This window comes from Caretta caretta, chromosome 15 (assembly GCF_965140235.1).
Source record: "Caretta caretta isolate rCarCar2 chromosome 15, rCarCar1.hap1, whole genome shotgun sequence".
Classification (NCBI taxonomy): domain Eukaryota; kingdom Metazoa; phylum Chordata; order Testudines; family Cheloniidae; genus Caretta; species Caretta caretta.
The window spans coordinates 23,799,147-23,819,453 of record NC_134220.1 but is presented as its reverse complement, the minus strand read 5'-3'; the positions used below and the strand labels follow the sequence as shown (position 1 = coordinate 23,819,453).

Sequence of the window (20,307 nt, the reverse complement as noted above, 5' to 3'; positions counted from 1 at the left end):
TAAAACAACCTCCACGAGAGGCGGTAGCTATGTTAGTGGGAGAAGTTCTCCTGCCCAACATAGCAGTGTCTGCACGGGCGCTTACGTCGGTGTTTATGTCGTTGCTTACGTAGGTGTAACTTACGTCGCTCGGGTGGGTGGTTTATTCACACATAAGTGATGTCGACATAAGCTGTTATGTAGACATAGCCTTAATGCCTTTTCTCTTTTTCTCCAAACAACATCAAACTAATTTTGCCTAGATTGTCATGCTCAATGCAAGAGCAAGGATGTGGAGGAGGCTGAGTTTTCAACCAGTGGCAGGAAATCACATTAAATTCAATGTAATTACATTGTTCTCGAGGTGTGATTGTGTTTCAGCTACCACTCTCCCATTAAATTACTTCCAATCAGTCTCAAGCTGCAGAACGAAATGCTCCTGATGTAGATGTAAAAATGTAATGCCTATGAAGAAGTGCATTTTGCATTTATATTTTATCTTCACCGGGCACTGTATATAACAATCTTCAGTTTTACCCTGGTCCCAAGCATATATCTCACCTATTACACTCAGGTGTAATGTACATTGACTTCTCTCTTTATTCTGGTCTGCTCTTTGGTACACCAGCTGTGAACTGTTAGCAGTTAAATTTGATACATAAGATATCTTGGATGCATGAAGGCACTTTATGACACATGAAGACTGGTAAAATGTTCCCACTAGCAAGACAAAGTTTAACCTTCATCTTTATTATACATCTCAGGTTGTATTTTCCTTGCTTTTACAGAAATGTGCATGTACTTCAGTATCTCTGACCAGAAAGGCTTTAGACAACGGTTTAAAGACCCGATTTTCAGACAGGTGACTTTTTTTCAGGCAAAGTTCTGTATCTACCTATAATTAATTGCAGGCAGATAAGTCAGCAATAAAGACTCAGTTCAGGAAAGAATTTGAGCATGTGCTTAAGTCCAATTAAAGTCAATGGGATTGAATCAATGCTTAAAGTTAAGCATAGAATCATAGAATCATAGAATATAAGGGTTGGAAGGGACCCCAGAAGGTCATCTAGTCCAACCCCCTGCTCAAAGCAGGACCAATTCCCAGTTAAATCATCCCAGCCAGGGCTTTGTCAAGCCTGACCTTAAAAACCTCTAAGGAAGGAGATTCTACCACCTCCCTAGGTAACGCATTCCAGTGTTTCACCACCCTCATAGTGAAAAAGTTTTTCCTAATATCCAATCTAAACCTCCCCCACTGTAACTTGAGACCATTACTCCTCGTTCTGTCATCTGATACCATTGAGAACAGTCTAGAGCCATCCTCTTTGGAACCCCCTTTCAGGTAGTTGAAAACAGCTATCAAATCCCCCCTCATTCTTCTCTTCTGCAGGCTAAACAATCCCAGCTCCCTCAGCCTCTCCTCATAACTCATATGTTCCAGACCCCTAATCATTTTTGTTGCCCTTCGCTGGACTCTCTCCAATTTATCCACATCCTTCTTGAAGTGTGGGGCCCAAAACTGGACACAGTACTCCAGATGAGGCCTCACCAATGTCGAATAGAGGGGAACGATCACGTCCCTCGATCTTATGTGGTTAAGTTCTTTCCTGAATAGAAGCGCATCAATAAGTGCTCTGTTGAACTGGTGCCTTGAATTTGTATCTTTTACCAGAAAATTAGGTAGCGGGAAATCTAAATGCTAGGTTTAAAAAATGGCCTGCCTTTTAGTACCCGTAAACTGCAGGCGAAAATAACCTGGTGATACAATTTTGCACCAGTGATTATTTACACAGGAAGATGCTCTTGGATGCTTAAGTACTTGACTTATGCTGCAGTCAGATAAAGTGTAAGTAATTGCTGGAGGAAATTTTTGGTTAGATAAAATCAAGCTCCCCAGTGCTGATAAGCTCTTTATTTTTCCAAGCACAGGGTAATTTTAAACCTTCCACTTCCTCAAAGAATGGGAATTTTAGGTATATGGCAATCTGGTGTATCTCAGCTTCAAAGGGACACTGGCTATAAAGAGTCCAGGTCTTTTCCCCCCAGTTGCCCTACTCTAGAATTAGGAGTGGGTGGACACATGGCTACTCCCTTGAAGACAGTATGGGGAAGATTTGAGGGAGGAGCATGGCTAATCTTGCTGTCCCCTTAAATAAATGGGGAGAGGGAGCCAGATCACCATTCCTTGAAAATATTGGGGAAGAGGAAGACTCCAGGACTGGCTTCCCTTAGAACAGGGCTGAGGGTAAATGCTGTTGGGGTTGCCATCCTCAGAGCCTGGGGAGAGGGAGAATCCAAAGAGAAAATCTTCATTCCCTTCCAGGTTTGGGGCAGAAGAACCATTGAGGGATTCGTCCCTCTCCTCTCCTCTCTCTGTAGCCTGGAGAGGAAGTATGACTGTTTTTCTACCCACGTATAGCCAGTTATAATTACTTTAGCCTTTAGTTAGTTTAATTGATTCATAAGTGCAGATAGGGATTTTGGTAGAAAATCACTCTTGAGCCTTTTCTTTCCAGTCATGCCATTTTTTTTTTTACTGACTCCAGATTTACTAGCAGATGTTAAGAATCCCTAACACACGGAGATTATTGTGTCCCAGATGCCAAGTTGTGAGTCCATCATGTTTTAAGATGGAACTTCTGAGTCTAGAGCACTGCATGACACCCCTTGTTGAAATGACTTAACAGCTGAATTCCTTTATTAGAGATTTGGAATACCCCCTAAGCACCACAGAATCCCTTGTTGAATTAGCTTGTCTTTTCTGTGGTTATATGCCCTGTGTATCAGAACAATTTCAGTATTCAAGTCTTCTAAACAAGGCTCATTAATTGCAAATTCATGACTAATGGGGTTAGGGACTAGTTAGAATTAAAAAAGCAGCCTATAGAACAGGAATGGAAAGTGCTTAATGCTCAGTGGGATACCATATCTTACTGTGAACAGTTCCCACTGCAAATCTCTAAATATACTATAAAAGGTCATAGCCTCTCTATAGCAGGTTGACTCACCCCCACCCTTCCAAGGTGAAAGCCTGTGTTTTCAAATGTTTATAACATTAAGTACAGTGTACCCCTTTTTGAAACTCTTTCAGTTTAAACTACTTGTTAGTCAGTGTCTGAAAATGTGTAGCCCTAATTAAATCTGTATTTTCCCCTCCCTTTTTGTTTGTGACATTTCACAAAGCTGGTTTCTAATTTGTCTTCTGAAGAGGTGTAGTGGAGGAAACATAAAGACAGTCAAGAAAATGGAAGTCCTTTATACCATAGCAGAAGAAATGGAAAAGCCAAATGAAACCTCGATGGGTGCCACAGTATGGTCTTATGGCACACAATTATTTTAGGAATTATTTGTTGCTTGTTTTACTGTTGTTCCCAGAGGCCCTAATTAGGATCAGAGTCCCATTGTGCTAGGCACTATATCAGCAGTACTTTTGATAAAGCATTAGAAAAATCCCTGATTGTTAATAAATGAATGTCCTCTGCTCTCAATTTATGGGAGTAATTTATGTTCACAAATTCGCCATGATTCCTTACCTAACAGACCCCAAGATTCTGTCATCCACACAGTGGGAATGATAGTACCTTAGGCAAAACTATAGTGACATAATGTTAGTAAATGGACATCATACAATGGGGAAGCAAAGGGAGGAGGAGTTGTAGAATAATTTAGTAATAATGACAGGAAGGAAAACTGAAGATGGAAAGCAACTGATAATAGACAGAACCTAATTCACGGGGGTCTGAAGCAGAGTGACCCCTGCAAACGTGGTTAAGATTGCCTTAAATGCCTATAGCTACTCTTCTTTGAGGATCTCAAGATGATCTGCACACATAAGTGGGCCAGTTCTGCAGCCCTTACTCACACTGACTAGCATTTACTCACATGAGTAGGTGCTCAGCATCTCTAGATCACACAATTATTGTCCCCTAAATTTTGCATAGTTTGTTTGACTTCAATGGGACCTATTCTCTGTTGCTCCTTGTTCTATCCCTCCTCCAGCTGGTATATGAGTTTGGGGCAGGTGTGTAGGGGAGTCTGGCTGGCTGTTAATTCTTGGGCCTTATTGTGAGTGGTCCAAACAAATGGCTTCACTTGTTCAGGGCTCAGCATTTCTCAGGAGCCAGCCCTGTATCATCATCAAGCCATATCTATCTATCTTTGCTTTATGTTGGTAGTACCCATCGTAGTCCAACAAGAGTAATGCAGGCAAACGACCTAACTAGTTTTAGGATGGAGCTAGATAAATTTCCAAATGGATTATATACGGGTTTCCTAAAAAACCTAGGAGGTCCCTTCCAATCCTGTGTTCTTATGGACCAGCATCCAGGGCTTCAATTCAGATTAGAAATCTGGGACTGGATTTGGGCTCCAGAAAGTGCTGTACTTTGTCCTCGAGTCCAAAGGACAGTATGCTTGCTAGCTACTTTTTACTCTCTTTCATTGCTTTGCCTGCTACCTGTCTGTGTCTGTCCCACCTGTCTTCACCCTGGAAGCACAACAGAAAACATGAGAGCTTAATTTTAAAAGGGCTACAAGGATTAAAGCAGCCTTGCAAACTTTTTAATTGACCAGGGCGAATAATTTCTCTTGACAGGTAAGTAAAATTTTATTAATGACTTTCTGGCAAGTGGTTTTGGGCTGTGACTGGTAAATTTTCCTGACAATTTTGCTAGGCTGGATTAAACACACTGAGCTGATGCAGTGTTGTGAGCAGGCAGTTTCAAATGGCTGGATCATTTTCACCTTCTGCCCACATAATACCCCTGGGGGAATTCTGCACCACTGTGCATATGTATAATTCATGTCCCATGCAGATTTCTTTGCTTCCTCGCAGAAAAATGACCCTTTGATGGGGAAGCAAAGGGAAGCCACAAGAGTAGTCATGTGCTCCTCTCCAGCAGCATGGGTGCATTGTTTCAGGCACCCAGACCCCCCACTGAGCTGCCCACACATAGATTGACCCACACAGAGCCCTCTGACCCATACCAAGCCTCTCCACACTTGGATCCTGCCGGGCTGAACCTGCCTGCCTCACACTTGGTGATCCTGGTGTGGAGGGGCAGCACCCTGGAGTGTTTCTGGGGCAGGCCTGGCCCTTGCGAAGTGTCAGGATCAGCTGCAGCCTCACCGCTGAATCTGTGTCCTGGGGCGGGGGGAGGGGGGGGGGAGGGCTGCATGGTAATCTCCCACCTCTGTGCAGCCAATCATCTGTGCTCCCCACTGCCATGCGGGAGCCTCCACATTTATTTATTGACAAATAAAATTTGCAGAATTTTAAATTATTGTGCACAGACTTTTAATTTTTTTGGCACAGAATTCCCTCAGGAGTAATATAAGAAGGTGGATCTATTAGACAGGCAGCAGCTTTCAGAATGTTGCTTCGCTAAATAAGTGGTGCAAGAACAGGTGGGGTTTTGTGGTCTCAGCATTGGAAGCAGAAGATGAATGAGAAAGCTATAGGGAAGAAACGGCCTCAACATGTTCTTGATTTAGAAAACTTGCAGGTAAATTGAGGGAGATCCCCCATCCCAGTACCTGACCATCTAAACTGATCATCTGTGGAACATTCTCCGAAGTGGACGTGAGGACCAAGTCCACATCTTCTGCAGAATCTTCTCAACAAAGCTGACAAAGGAACAAAGATTGGAACCTGGGCTCAGCGAATCCTTATGAAACTGTCAAGACCACAAGGGGTGAAAGGACAGGTGTAGAAATGGCAAGCTGTCCACAGGGATTCTTGAGGAGAGAAGCACCCCACAAGCACCACCTGTGGAGACTGATCTGGAGCTTTCAAAGACCATGGATCTCTGGGCTGGCAGCCAAAGGACATTTTTCTAGTGAGCCACAGGACCTGATCCAAGGTGCAGGACTTGTAGGTTGATATAATTGTTGCGAAGTGCTTATTCTGTGAGTGAATCTTTAAGAAGTGTTGTCTGCCACTAAAGAAAGTCTCATAGTAAAGAAAACAGATAGTAAAAAAGGCTAGGATAGACTATTCTGCCAAGAGGGCTGAATTCCCTTGGAAATCATATATTACAAGCTCACTTAGTGGTTAGTGATGCATCTACTTTACGTCTGAAGTGTAAATCACACACTGTCATAAATATAAAGGGAAGGGGAAACACCTTTAAAATCCCTCCTGGCCAGAGGAAAAACCCTTTCACCTGTAAAGGGTTAAGAAGCTAGGATAACCTCACTGGCACCTGACCGAAATGACCAACGAGGAGACAAGATACTTTCAAAAGCTGGAGGGGGGAGAAACAAAGGCTCTCTCTGTCTGGGTGATGCTTTTGCTGGGGACAAAAACAGGAATCTACATTCCATTCAGCACAGCTTATTTTCTCAGCCATTTAAAGGAATCCGAATCTAACGCATATCTAGCTAGATTACTTACTAAGTTCTAAGACTCCATTCCTGTTCTGTCCCCGGCAAAAGCATCATACAGACAGAGAGAGCCTTTGTTTCTCCCCCCCTCCAGCTTTTGAAGGTATCTTGTCTCCTCATTGGTCATTTTGGTCAGGTGCCAGCGAGGTTATCCTAGCTTCTTAACCCTTTACAGGTGAAAGGGTTTTTCCTCTGGTCAGGAGGGATTTTAAAGGTGTTTACCCTTCCCTTTATATTTATGACACATACTCATACTGGTCACTAAGGTTTTCACTAGAAGCCAAAAATATGTTTTTTTGATAAGGTATGGGTGCTGTCTTCTGTGAAAGTAGAATGAATTATATTGAAATTATAATTCATTAAAGAAATGCTGCTTGAAGGGTTTGTTGAAATATAGTTGTCAGGAAGAGAAACATGAAGGAGTGTGAGACAATGGGTCCTTAAACTAATTAACTTAGAGCTCCTACTGAGCTAGGAGATTGGTAAACGTTAGTATGCAAATAAGATATGTATGTATATTTGTCAGTTTCTGCTTCCTTTTGTCTCTTATGTTAAATTGGCTTTGGCTTGTCTGTATAAATAAGTTAGCTTGAGCTTTTGCAGAGACTCACATATCTGGGTGCATTGGCAAAGCGCTTTGCTAGTAAACAGAGTGGTCTGACAAATTATGGGAGTCCTGAATCTGACTTTGACACTTCTCAGAAAAAGTTTAGGTCTGAGCTACATTGGAAATTGAATTCCATCTTGCTGAGAGAAAGGGAGATTACTTCCTGAGCTTGGCTGATTCACCATTCTAGCACTTACGCCTCAAGGTAAAGGTACAGACCAAGATGACTGATAGGTAAACACAATAGGACTGCTGTGATGTGTTGACAAGCGTATAAGGAATGGTATTTTTATTTTTTGACAGTGAAGGGGAAACAGCCTTACTGGTAATATCGAGCCATACACTGTGCCACTCCGGCTTGCGTTGCAGAGTCTATGGTCCCCTATGTCCTTTCTTCAGTCAAACAAAGGAAATGCCCATGAAATAATCCAATTAAAAACAACTGGTTCAGACAAACTGTTCATGTCCCTTTAAAATAGGAAAGGGTTTTCATTGCAGTGACCCCAACTCAGCAATGGTTTTTCATTTTTTCCTCCAGCTGCCTGTTTTCTCTGAAGTGCCTTTGCATTTCCTTGGTTCTTTTCTTTCCTTCAGTTCTTGTAGTTGCTGTTTCTATTTAACAACCCTTCCTTTTTTTTTTTTTTTTTTGCCCTTTAGGCTGATACGCTGAGCAGTGATGTAAAAATACATGAAACGTGCACTAAGGACCATTGGAAACAAGCAACGAATTGTCTCATGCACTTTACCATTAATGTATTCTATTGTGGTTTCTCGCACAATTTTTAAAAAAACATCCTTTAAAGACCACCTCTTGTAAATGACCTCTTATTTCTCTTATCCCTTGAGAGGTTGCTTAAAACAGATTACACTGTAATTACATTGTGTTTGTACACTGATTGAAAGAGAATGCTTCCAACAGTCAGAATAATACAGGGAGGGATAGCTCAGTGGTTTGAGCATTGGCCTGCTAAACCCAGGGTTGTGAGTTCAATCCTTGAGGGGGCCATTTAGGGATCTGGGGCAAATGTTGGGGATTGGTCCTGCTTTGAGCAGGGGGGTTGGACTAGATGACCTTCTGACCCTGATATTCTATGATACAGCAAACATAAAGGCATATGCTTGTACCCTCTTGGTAACTCAAACCATCCTATTCTGTTGTCACCATTTAGAAACTCCATGGCTGACCCTTCTGTAAGTAGCGGAAAAGGTAAATTGAGATTCTCTTTCCAAAGATACCATCAATATATTGTATTATTTACACATAATGCACATTGTAGTTTTAGGTAGAACTGGTTGGAAAGTGGATTTTCCATTTGAGGGGATGGGGAGTTCATCCCAAATTGGGACAAAAATCCAACATTTCAAAATTTTTCATAAAATGAAATTCTGGAAAAAAAAATATTTCAGTTCAATCAAAATGTTTCAGTTTGAAGTGGATGCTTTTTATTTATTTAATTTTTAACATCAAATGAAGTAAATTGATCAATAAAAATATCTGAACATTTCAGTCTGAAAAATGTGAGAAAAATGTCAGAATGAAATGTATTGACACTTCCAAAATGTTTATCTAATTTTTATCAAATTCAATTAAAAAAACAAACAAACAAACAAACAAAAAAACAAAAACAAAACGTGGTGTAGTTAAAACCAGCTTTTTTCAATGGAAAGCTGTTCTGATTAAAATTTTCCAACTAGCTGTTGTTTTAACATCATAGCTGCATCAACACTATCTGCATTCTATCCCTTTAAATTCCCAGCCTAGAAGCGCATGTACAAGTGAACCGCAAAGGTGAGCAAATTTGAATTTCTGCTGCAGTACGAAGATAGGCGTCATTGTGCTGCTGTACTAAAGAAAGGTCTTAATTATTCCAAAATGGTGCATTCAGTCAGTGAAATAAATAAATGGAATGATTTCAAAATGACACACAGGGCTGCCTTTGTAAGGTGCTACATGGAATACAGACAGTGTAGCCTAGTGGAGAGGCCATTGGGCTCAGACACAGGAAATTCTGCCACTGCTTTGCTGTCAGCTCACATATCTTTAAAATGGGGATAAAAATACTGACCACCTTTGTGAAGTGCTTTAAGATATACTGATGCGATCTGATTTATAAGTAATACTATAAAATATGGTACAAACCCTGATAGGGCAATTATTAGCTATGTTAATGTCAATTATAATTAATACACTTCTTGCTTTATAACATGGACATTTAATAAGCAAATATTGTTCCTTAAGGGCAAGAAAATTTAAAGAAAGATTTGTGAGCTATTCTGAGCACCAACCCCACCCCAAATTTTGACAGAGAGAAACTGCAGTACTAAGTTTAATCAGTGTACAAAAATCTCCCATTTTTAATTTTCCTTAAATTCTAAGCATCCATGTATGATCTTTTTACTAGGGAAAGTTTGACAGAGAAAGATGAACAGTTTTGCTTTTTTGGAAGAACCTAAGCAACAGCAACAATGACCTTCACAGTTTTTTATTTATAAAGTTGGAAAAATAACATCTTTAATAAGACTTTTTTGGTCTCCTACTAGGCCTGACATGTATTCGGTCTTCAAACATCTTTTCAGGGTTGACTTCTATGGGAACATCTTCCGTAGAAAAGGGACCAGAAGGCATCTTTGTCTTTGCACAAGGAAACCTATGACTTACTTTGATATATGGCTTTCAGAGATGTGTTTCTACAAGATAGCAGGAACCCCAGGTTCAAATACTTTGGGCACCTTCAGATTTGATAATGCATTCTGCTACTGTAGTTCTGGGCTTTAAGGAACAGTTTCATCCTGGGCTATCACCAGCAGGAGAGTGAATTTGTGTGGGGGGGCGGAGGGTGAGAAAACCTGGATTTGTGCTGGAAATGGCCCACCTGATGATCACTTTAGATAAGCTATTACCAGCAGGACAGTGGGGTGGGAGGAGGTATTTTTTCATATTCTCTGTGTATAAATAAAGTCTGCTGCAGTTTCCACGGCATGCATCCGATGAAGTGAGCTGTAGCTCACGAAAGCTCATGCTCAAATAAATTGGTTAGTCTCTAACGTGCCACAAGTACTCCTTTTCTTTTTGCGAATACAGACTAACACGGCTGCTACTCTGAAAAAAGTTTCATCTACTGCAGCATTACAATGGTTTGAAGGCAAAGGACATAGATTGAGTATTTCAGATCCTTCGGAGAAAGGTTGGAGAGAAAATTTAAAGGCTTTGATTTTTGTTCTGTAGACCTGTGGTATTGACAGTCACTCCAGCATTTTGTACAGAGAAGCTACACCATAGACTGTTTTGTGGGAGCAGATAGGATTAAGAGGGCATATGCTTGAAGTTTTCAAGATGCTTAAGAGAACTATGGGAGCAGATGCTGATGAACTCCTCGAATAACGATAAACAACACGTATCAGAGTAGCAGCCGTGTTAGTCTGTATCCGTAAAAAGAAAAGGAGTACTTGTGGCACCTTGTTAAACAACACGTAGTGTCTCTGGTACCTGGACTAAAAATGAAATAGGAAAGTAAATTAAATCTTTCTTCTTTTATGTGTTTTCTTTTATTTAAAAAAAAAGAAAAGAGAGAGATGCAGTCTGGTGAACTTGTTCAACAAATGTATTCATGGTGACAAGAAGAAAATGTCAGGATAAGTACTGAGCAAGGAAAATACGATGACTAGTTTGCACAAACAAGCTTTAAAACCAGGAGCTGGGCTCACGTGGCTCCTTTTGATCCATAAATTCTCTACAATAACAATAGTTAATTAGTTAATGTCTGTACAGTGCCTTGAACATGTAAAATGCTGGGCAAATGTTAGGAATGATTAATTTATTTATTTGTAGAGAATGAACAGTGTTTCATACATTTTTCGGTAGGGTAAAAGACAAGAGGCCTGATTCTCCTCTCACTCTGGTGAAAATCAGGAATCAATGAAAGCTAGTGTAGGCGAGGGCAGAGTCAAGCCTGTGTTGCCAATGTGAAGAGTTTGCAGCGTAGGTAATAGCGCACAGAACAATCCCGATACATTTATTCATAATCTAATTAAAGTAATTTGTATGTTTAAGGACCAGCAATGTTTCCTGGTGGATTGCAAATTAGAAAATCTGGAGTCAGTATTTCGCATCTTTTTTGATGAAACTAACTGCTAAAGGACTCTTAGATCCACAGTTGTTAGACCCATTTGGAGATTATAGAAATATAATCCAATGAAGTCCAATGTAAACTTTTAACTGAACAAAAGTACAGTTTCTCTGCAATACTAATAAAATGGAGCACTTTTTCTCCATAGATCTTGAGGTAAACTGTACCATCCCCATTTTGAACTGAGACATGGACAGGTTAAGTGATTAACAGCCTGCACAGTGAGTCTGTCAGGAGAAAGGGCACACAACTATCCTGTTTACCTGCTAGCTTAGCCCCCAGGCAGTCTGATGAGTGCAGATGGCCCCCCAGTTGAGCCACTTGATTGGCCAAAGTGCCCAGTTGGCTAACAGGACTAGCGGACATGCTCTTAAGACCAGCGGCAGCAGAAGGTGCTGGCTGCTCAAAGCATTTGCCTATGGCTGCGCTAACTTCTGCTCTCGTCTTTTTCCGGTCCCAGTCCTCCCTTTTTCCAGCACTGTCCCAACCCTGCTCCTGCCTTCCCTGACTCCAGAAAATCTGGTTGTGATTCCTGGTTCTCACTTCAGCTTGACCCTTGACTTTGGCATTCGGCCTCTGACCCCAGCTCTGACCTTTGGCTCTGATTCTTGGTTCTGACTCTGTTTTGATCCTTGGCTCTGTTATCTGGCCTCTGACTCTGGTTTTGACCCTCACCTCCGTTTTCCTGCTCCGCATGCCTGCTCCAACAATTACACTGGACGCCTGCTCCGACCACTAAGCCAGACTGCCCACATCCCAATCTCTAACAGTGTCAATGGAATATGACACAAGTTTCCTGACTCCCAGTCCAGAACCCAGCAACCTGCCTCCATTTAAAAATGACAGGTTTCAGAGTAAGAGCCGTGTTAGTCTGTATTCGCAAAAAGAAAAGGAGTACTTGTGGCACCTTAGAGACTAACCAATTTATTTGAGCATGAGCTTTCGTGAGCTACAGCTCACTTCATCGAGTGAGCTGTAGCTCACGAAAGCTCATGCTCAAATAAATTGGTTAGTCTCTAAGGTGCCACAAGTACTCCTTTTCTTTTTTCATTTAAAAATGAAAAGTTCCATTATAGATACTTTCCCTTGGTAAACCCTAGTTTTTAAAAAATGTAAATTTTGCATTTCCGTCACAAAAAAGCTCTGTTGAGAGTAGTTCTCAATTTTCACCCTGGATCAATGTAGTAAAGACTTGCAAAAATATCCGCTTTCAGATAAGAATAGTCACAAATAAAAATTAGGTTTCAGAGTAGCAGCCGTGTTAGTCTGTATCCACAAAAAGAACAGGAGGACTTGTAGCACCTTAGAGACTAACAAATTTATTTGAGCAATGTGATATATGCCATCATGTGCCAGCAGTGCCCCTCTGCCATGTGCATTGGGCAAACCGGACAGTCTCTATGTAAAAGAATAAATGGACACAAATCAGACGTCAAGAATTATAACATTCAAAAACCGGTCGGAGAACACTTCAATCTCTCTGGTCACTTGATTACAGACCTAAAAGTTTCAATATTACAACAAAAAAACTTCAAAAACAGACTCCAACGAGAGACTGCTGAATTGGAATTAATTTGCAAACTGGACACCATTAAATTAGGCTTGAATAAAGACTGGGAGTGGATGTGTCATTACACAAAGTAAAACTATTTCCTCATGTTTATTTCCCCCCCTCCCTACTGTTCCTCACATGTTCTTGTCAACTGCTGGAAATGGCCCATCTTGATTATCACTACAAAAGTTTTTTTCTCTCCTGCTGGTAATAGCTCACCTTAACTGATCACTTTCGTTACAGTGTGCGTGGTAACACCCATTGTTTCCTGTTCTCTGTGAATATATATCTTCCTACTGTATTTTCCATTGCATGCATCCGATGAAGTGGGTTGTAACCCATGAAAACTTATGCTCAAATAAATTTGTTAGTCTCTAAGGTGCCACAAGGACTCCTGTTCTTTTTGCAAATAAAAATTAGTAGCTCTACCTTCAAGATGTTCAGGATGTTTCCTTTATCTTTGTTGGTTTCTTCAATTCATTTGCCTGTCTGATTTAGATATAGAGCTGGCCAAAAACAGCCTTTCCATCCTGCAGGAAATTTCAGGATTTCGTTTTGTCCTGAATCAGGACAAAAAGTCAAAATCTTGGAATTTCTCATGAGTGAAACACTTCGTTTTGATAGTCAAAAAGTTTCATTTGACATCATCTTTTCAACTTTTATATTGTAAATTATAAAAGTCAAAATGAAACAGTTTGGTAAATTCCCATTAAATTTCAATGACATTGATATTTTCCCACGAAACATTTGCTTTTGTGGAATCAGCATTTTCTGATGGCAAATTGTTCTGTCAGAAAATTTTCAAACAGATCTACGTAGAGGCTTTGCCAGGTAGTGTTGGAATTCTTGAAGTAGTTAAAATGGTCTCTGTTGATATTATTTATGCAGCCTTATATCTACAAAATGTTTCAGAGACACACTAAAATCTCTGAGGGAGAGATCCCTCTTTCCCTCACTTCTCACTCTCTCTTTTCTTATGTCCATTGGACATATGTTTCATAGAAGCAAAATGTAGCTTTAATATTGAGCGGGTCAGGTCAATTGAAGTCAATGAAACTATGACCATTTATACCAGTTGAAAATCTAACCCTGAATGTTTAGAAGTTTTGATGAAAAATGCGGGGTGGGAAATTCCACAGTACTTTATTTGCGAAATTTTCCATGTATTTTGACCAGCTCTATAGCTGACTGGAAAAATTTTTTTTGGAAAAAAAAGAAGCAGGGAAATTTTGAGAAAATATTCATAGGTTTCCCCCCTTGTTTTTCAACTGGCCCTATTTTTATCTTAATTCTTCTGAAGCCTTAAATGGAGTCTCCATAGAATCACAAGCAAGCATACTAAAGGGTAGGGAGTATTAATTTGCCTTGTCTAAGAGTTAATTTATCACATGGACAGTACTTTCAGAATTCAAATTAAAATGCTGTTTACACTTTTCATTATTCAAAATCCAATATGTTAGTGAACGTAATACTTAGCAGATTTTGATACATTTGATGGGCTGAAAAAAGATTGATAGCTTTATCTCTATGAGTAGAGGAATGATAATTGTATCACTCGGGTTCTTTAGGATTCTATTCTCTCTCTTACATTCTGCAAACAGTTTTGTTAGTTCATGATCCATTGACCTCTTTTTATCTATTAGCCACCATGTTTATTGAGCAATTTTGTTTCTTGTCCTGTATTGTGCTGTTTGCTGTACCTCTTTTGTCTTTCCTTTCCTACCCAATGTTTTGGCATAGGGATATTCCAGTACAACAAAATAATAGCTGCTTTCATACAACCTGCATCATGTAATGTTTGTAAGGACAGCTACAAGAGGTTAAATAAAAATGGCAGCTGCAGAGAGAAATTAAGAAGTATACAGGAGGGAAGAAAGACCTGTTTTCAGATGCAGTTTGAAAGATGATCGAGAGCTGGGGAGATGAGATACAGGTCCATGAGTTCCAGTGAGAATGAACTTGCATCGGCACTGATGGGAATACTGGGACAGAGAGAGAGCCAGAGGAGTGCAGAGAGACACAAATAGGCAGGAGTTAATCCATGGAACTGGAGCCTGAAATGAATGGGAAGTCAGTGGAAGTCAGTGGAGTTGTTTCTAAGATGGATGGGACTTGATGGTAGAACTTCAGGTAAAACTCCTGTTCTCTTTGCAACATGCTGTCTCTGTCTATAGTTACTGATCTCCCTTCATCATCCCTAAGGGCAATCATCTGCTTTGGTCCCATTGTCAATTGTCAGGTACTTTCCTGTTTCTACTAGGAATATCTCAAGATCATTTTGAGGCTTTCTTCCTGTTATCCTTACTCAAACCCTGTTCCTAGGGGTTTTGTTCCATGCATTGCAATCACCCTCTGCTCCATGTTGCCATCTGCCTACCATCTATCTTTCTCTTTTAGGATTTGTAGGCTTGTTGTTTTACTTCACAGAATATCAGGGTTGGAAGGGACCTCAGGAGATCACCTAGTCCAACCCCCTGCTCAAAGCAGGACCAATCCCCATTTTTTGCACAGATCAACTAACAGCCCCCTCAAGGATTGAACTCACAACCCTGGGTTTAGCAGGCCAATGCTCAAACCACTGAACTATTCCACCCCCGTGATTTAAAAAAAAAAACAACCCCATGCTATTTCGGCTTCTACCATCATACTCTTTCTTGAGCAGGACTCACTTTGCCCCAGAGACTTCATATCATATTTGACATGTATTTCAAATAAAGTCAACTTTAACCTTTTAACAATTCAGTATTAATTTCAATAGAAGCATGTGCAGCTGCTATTGTATTGCTATTTTTGGGAGGCTTTGGTAGAGAACCAATTTCAGTGTAAGTCTGTGATGAGCCCATTACAATGCAAAAATGAAATAATCACTAAGATGAAGAAGATTTAGGGCCTGATCCTGAGACTTGCTGAGCGTCCCAAGGGCTGAGCGCACTCAGTACCTTGCAGGAAGTGCTCAGCAATTCATAGGCTTGGGGCCTTAATTTTTTTTTTCCCTAGGTAAGTAATATCTCATTTTTTCAATGCAACAGTTAGGTAGGGCTGATTTCTGTTGGTTTCTTGGCTTTGGTAAGTACCTAGACTGCTAGCCACAGCAAATGTAACCCTATTTTGTAAAGTTCTTGTAAAGTTATTTTTGCTCCCGCAGTGGAACATTCTATTTATATCTGTTGTTATTATGTAACAGAGGATGAATTCAATTCAGACCGTGTTGGACTTTTCCATAATAGCAGGGGGGAAAATAAATTACCATCTCAGAGCTATTTTAGAAATCTCCCTTTCTAATCAGTTTAAGTGAGTTCCATCTGCTCTAAGCATATTCCTGGTACAGGTTTCTAAATATCTTTTCATTCTGTTTCTGTTTAAAATGTATTTTTGCTGAGGTTGTACATCACAATTATAGCTGCTTGAAAGCAACTGCCTGTGGATAGCAAGCAGACATTTACCTTTCAGGTTTCCCATTCAATTGCACGGGAAGCAGTGGAAGTATCCTGTATCACATCCTTTCAGTGGTCAGCAGTTTTCTTCCCCCACACCAGTGATTCCTTGCAGCTTCTCTCCTTTTGGTCTTATAATAGCTGAGAGAAAAAGTTCCGAGCTGTTGAATTCATAGGGCCAGATGCTTTTAGGATGGGACTGTGTTTTAAAGTAGTTTCTTATCACTGGTTTCAGAGGAACAGCCGTGTTAGTCTGTATTCGCAAAAAGAAAAGGAGGACTTGTGGCACCTTAGAGACTAACCAATTTATTTGAGCATGAGCTTTCGTGAGCTACAGCTCACTTGAGCTGTAGCTCACGAAAGCTCATGCTCAAATAAATTGGTTAGTCTCTAAGGTGCCACAAGTCCTCCTTTTCTTTTTTCTTATCACTGTGATTTGAGGGGTTGGAGAATGCTTCTGCCTTACTACTCCATTCAGTATATAGTACCCACAGCTTTACATGGTGGAAGACACACTAAGTACGAAAAAGTGCTGTCAAAGCAACCAGATACATTCTGGAGACTGAAGCCAAATAAACTCCCTACTTACCATAATTATAGTAGGGAAGGAAGACATTTATAGGGGACATCAGGTTCACTCACAGGGAAGTGGTTTCATTGGTTCCCATCCTCTGAATATTCTTGAAATTACATTTTTTCCTCTTTCTGCCAGCAGCCACCTCCCACCCTTTCTGGTCTGATGGGCACACATGTCCCAGGAGGCCAGGCTTACGCTTTTGACTGTACTACTAGTCCTATCACTACTTTTACCAATCTTCCCTTGGCTATTATTTCCCTTGCTCTGTTCTAATTCTTCTGGAAAAAGCTAGAGGAGAGCCTCAACCAAAAGTACACAGCACAATTATCCTAAGTTCTGGAAAAGTTTGGATCCACTTCAGGACCATAGCTCTCAGGTCCATCCATGGGAGGTGTCAGCAAGGTCAGCGGCATGTAATTTACTTTAATGGGGTGTATGTGGCTTGATTGTTTCATTTCCTCAAGGTAAAGTTTGCAGTACCTGTTCCTGGCTGCCGTCTCCAATTCTAGCTCTGGTGTCTTTCATGAGAACTAATTCAGTGGAGAAAAGGGTATACACGGTGGATGCTAAACATACCGCATCCTGGATTGCATGTTGTTCGGGGTACATGGTAACCTACTTTTTAGAGAGCCCCCTCTATTGGATTACAGTATCTATCAGTCTTAGGTACTTCATGGCCCCCGTTACAGAGGATCTAAGTAACTCGCAAAGTCTGTATCAGAGCAGGTTGAAAAAATGTCAATATAATGATTTTCCCTCTGAGGGTGCTGTTTTGTCAACATTGAAATATTTGAGGGATCATGTTGATTTTGGTGAAAATTTGGATGGATTTTTTAAAAAAATATTCTGACTAAAATGGAATGCTTTTGTTTAGATTTTCTCATTTCATTCCAATGTTATCTTCTCATTTTGATTTTTAATGTTTTAACTTTTTAAAATACTTTAAGTGAAATATTATATTTAATATCATATATCCTGTTTTGACATGAAAAATGAAATGCTTTGATAAGGTCACTTCAGTGTTTCCAAAACAAAATATTTTGGAATTTTCATTCCACAGTAAATTTCAAAATGTTCACTTCTGTCCCGATTTGGGATGAAAAGAAATTCCAAAAAGGCCAGAATTTCCCCTTGGACAGAATTTCTATTTTCTGGCCAACTCTGGTATTTATCCTCACAACACCCCTGTGGTGAAAGGAACTGATACTATCCCTGTTTTACAGATGGGGGGATTGAGGCCCAGAGAGACTAAGTGACTTCACCAAGGTCACACAAGGGTCTCTGCCACAGCAAGGAATTGACCCTAGGGTTTCCTGAGTCGGATAGTAACAACTTAACCACTGGACTGTTGTTCAAGTCAGTAATGTCAGCTTTGGAAGGAATTGCCCATTCTTTTTCACATTCAGCTCCACCAGCTCTCACAATGGGTTTTCCATGTCCATGGAACTGTGCGACTCTGTCTGAGGGATGAAAGGATCAAAATGTTCTTCTGCAGACTTGTTTAATTTGAATATCTTGCTTTCCCAAGCTGAATTCAATTTCCTCCCTCTCCCACCCTTCCTGGCTCTCATGACGTCCAAAAAGGCCAAATGACATCTTGCAGCATTCTGAAACGTTTTGGAGAGAGTAAGAGGGAGAAAGAAAGTACGAGACGTTCCCCTGATGCTAACCCAGTAAGACAGCAGAAACACAGCAAAGGAAATCTGCAGGCGCAGTCAACAAGGCAGCCCTGCCAAAAACCAGAAGGCCTCCTGTTAAGGGACAGTACCCTAAGGGGGAGAAGCAAATGGTGAGCCAACAGGACAGAGTCATCCGGGAGTTTCATCTGCCGTCCAGATGGTCAAAAAATAGCTCGTAGCTGTGCTCAGACACAAGAGGAGTAGGTGGCATTGCCTTCTGGTTTACAGGACTCTAGGCACCAGCAGTTGGTTGAGGCAGAAGAGAGTGTCAGTGTTGTTGGGCGCAATCTATTTGGGAGAGCTAGAAAAGCGAGAATGGGATGCGGGAGTAACACTATGTGCCAACAGTATTTACAGGAGATGGATCTGAACTATATGCACCCAAACTTTGGTCAAGTTTGGATCTGGAAACCCCGAGTATGTGGTTCTTTCTCTCCTCAGCAAAGAGTCTGCTTCCCCCTCAGGAAATTCTTCCCTTTCCCTCTTATTCCTCTGCAGAGTCGGTTCTTCCCTCATCCCGCAGACTCCGCCCCTTTCTGTCTTGTTCCCTGCTGGCACCTTATCTCCCTCCCTCCTGCACATCTTTTCCCCTCAGCATTCTCCCCCAGGGTCTTTTACCCCAACTCCCTTCTCCATGACTAACTCTCTCCTCCCCCATGGTTCTGTCCGCCTCTTGGTGTCACTCATCACCTGCTTCCATGACTCCCCCTGAATGCTGCCCTCTTTCTGCTTCCCAGCATCTCTTGCTCCCTTTCCCTCCATGGCTTCTCTTGGTGTCTCGGCCTCATTCCCCTCCTTAGTGCTCTCTATACCTCTTAGCCATCAAAGAGCCTTCCACACTGATGACTGCTCCTCCAACAGAGGATTAACTTGGGGCTGGGGGAGAGATGGAGGGGCATTTGAGGCTGCTGCATCCATACCAACATCCTCTTATCCCCTCAGTGTGCAGCAGTGGGAAAGCTGGTGGGGGAAGATGCAGAGAGGTAGGTGTGGCAGGGTGCATGCGGGGTGGGGGGAGGGAAGACTTGCAACACAAAACCCTGCATGGGTAAAGGCATCTCTGCAGCCCAGTACTCTGGGGAGACTGTGAGGGTGAGTGTGGAGAAGCTGTCTCCTGCATTACTGGGATATAGGATACGTCAATCAAAATAGATTCAGCTTTGAGTGCAAGAAAGTGAACACTGAGGCGTTAAGAAATCTAGTGAAACGGTTATATAGGAGGAAGCATTAAAATCAGATGTTTGGAGGAAGTCTGGTGAATCCAAAAATGATACAGGACCAAATCCTGCTGTCCTTCCTCCTTTGTGCGTCCTCGTCCCCTACAGTCTCAGTAATCAGACAAGGACCTGATTCTCTTCTCATTTCCATTAGTGTAACTCAGGAAGTCAATGGAGTCACTGTGCGATAAGCGAGAGGAGGATTTGGCTCAGTATAACTAATGCAAAGTAAACGAAAATGCCTCGGAAAAGGGGGAAAAGAAAAGGGCATTTTGGCTTGGTGAGAGGCTGCTCAGAGATCTGGAGAAGCACGAGGGAAACAAATCTGGCCAGATGCGTTCTCCGTTGGAATTCCTTTGCCCCCAGAGGAGTTGTATCAGGCACGGATTTGGCCTGTCACATTGGTGAAGGCTTGCAAGGGAAAAGATAAGGGTATCATAAAAGCAGAATGAGTTAAAACGATCTCAAGGGTAGCGGCTTCCACTGGATCTTGAAGACCCTTCGATCCAAAATCACGAACTCTTCAAGCACTTAAAGGAGATTCGTAAATAGCTTTCAGTGTGGTGCTAGCATGGACAGACATCGGGGTGGGGGGTGGAACAGGGTAGGATAAACCCATCACAGTTCACTGTTAAGTAACATTTCAAGCCTCAGCCGTGCTGTTTCATCCCACCATAAGACTTAGAGGTCCCTTTTGGCATTACTTATCATTCATTAAGTCTGGTAGCAGTGCTTTCAGCCGAAGTATACT

General features: G+C 41.4%; 1 protein-coding gene across 5 annotated transcripts in view; it reads left to right on the top strand.

Moving 5' to 3' along the window:
- TMEM132B (transmembrane protein 132B) overlaps window positions 1-20,307 on the top strand; it is a 421,597-nt gene that overhangs the window by 200,198 nt on the left and 201,092 nt on the right. The window lies entirely within an intron of this gene.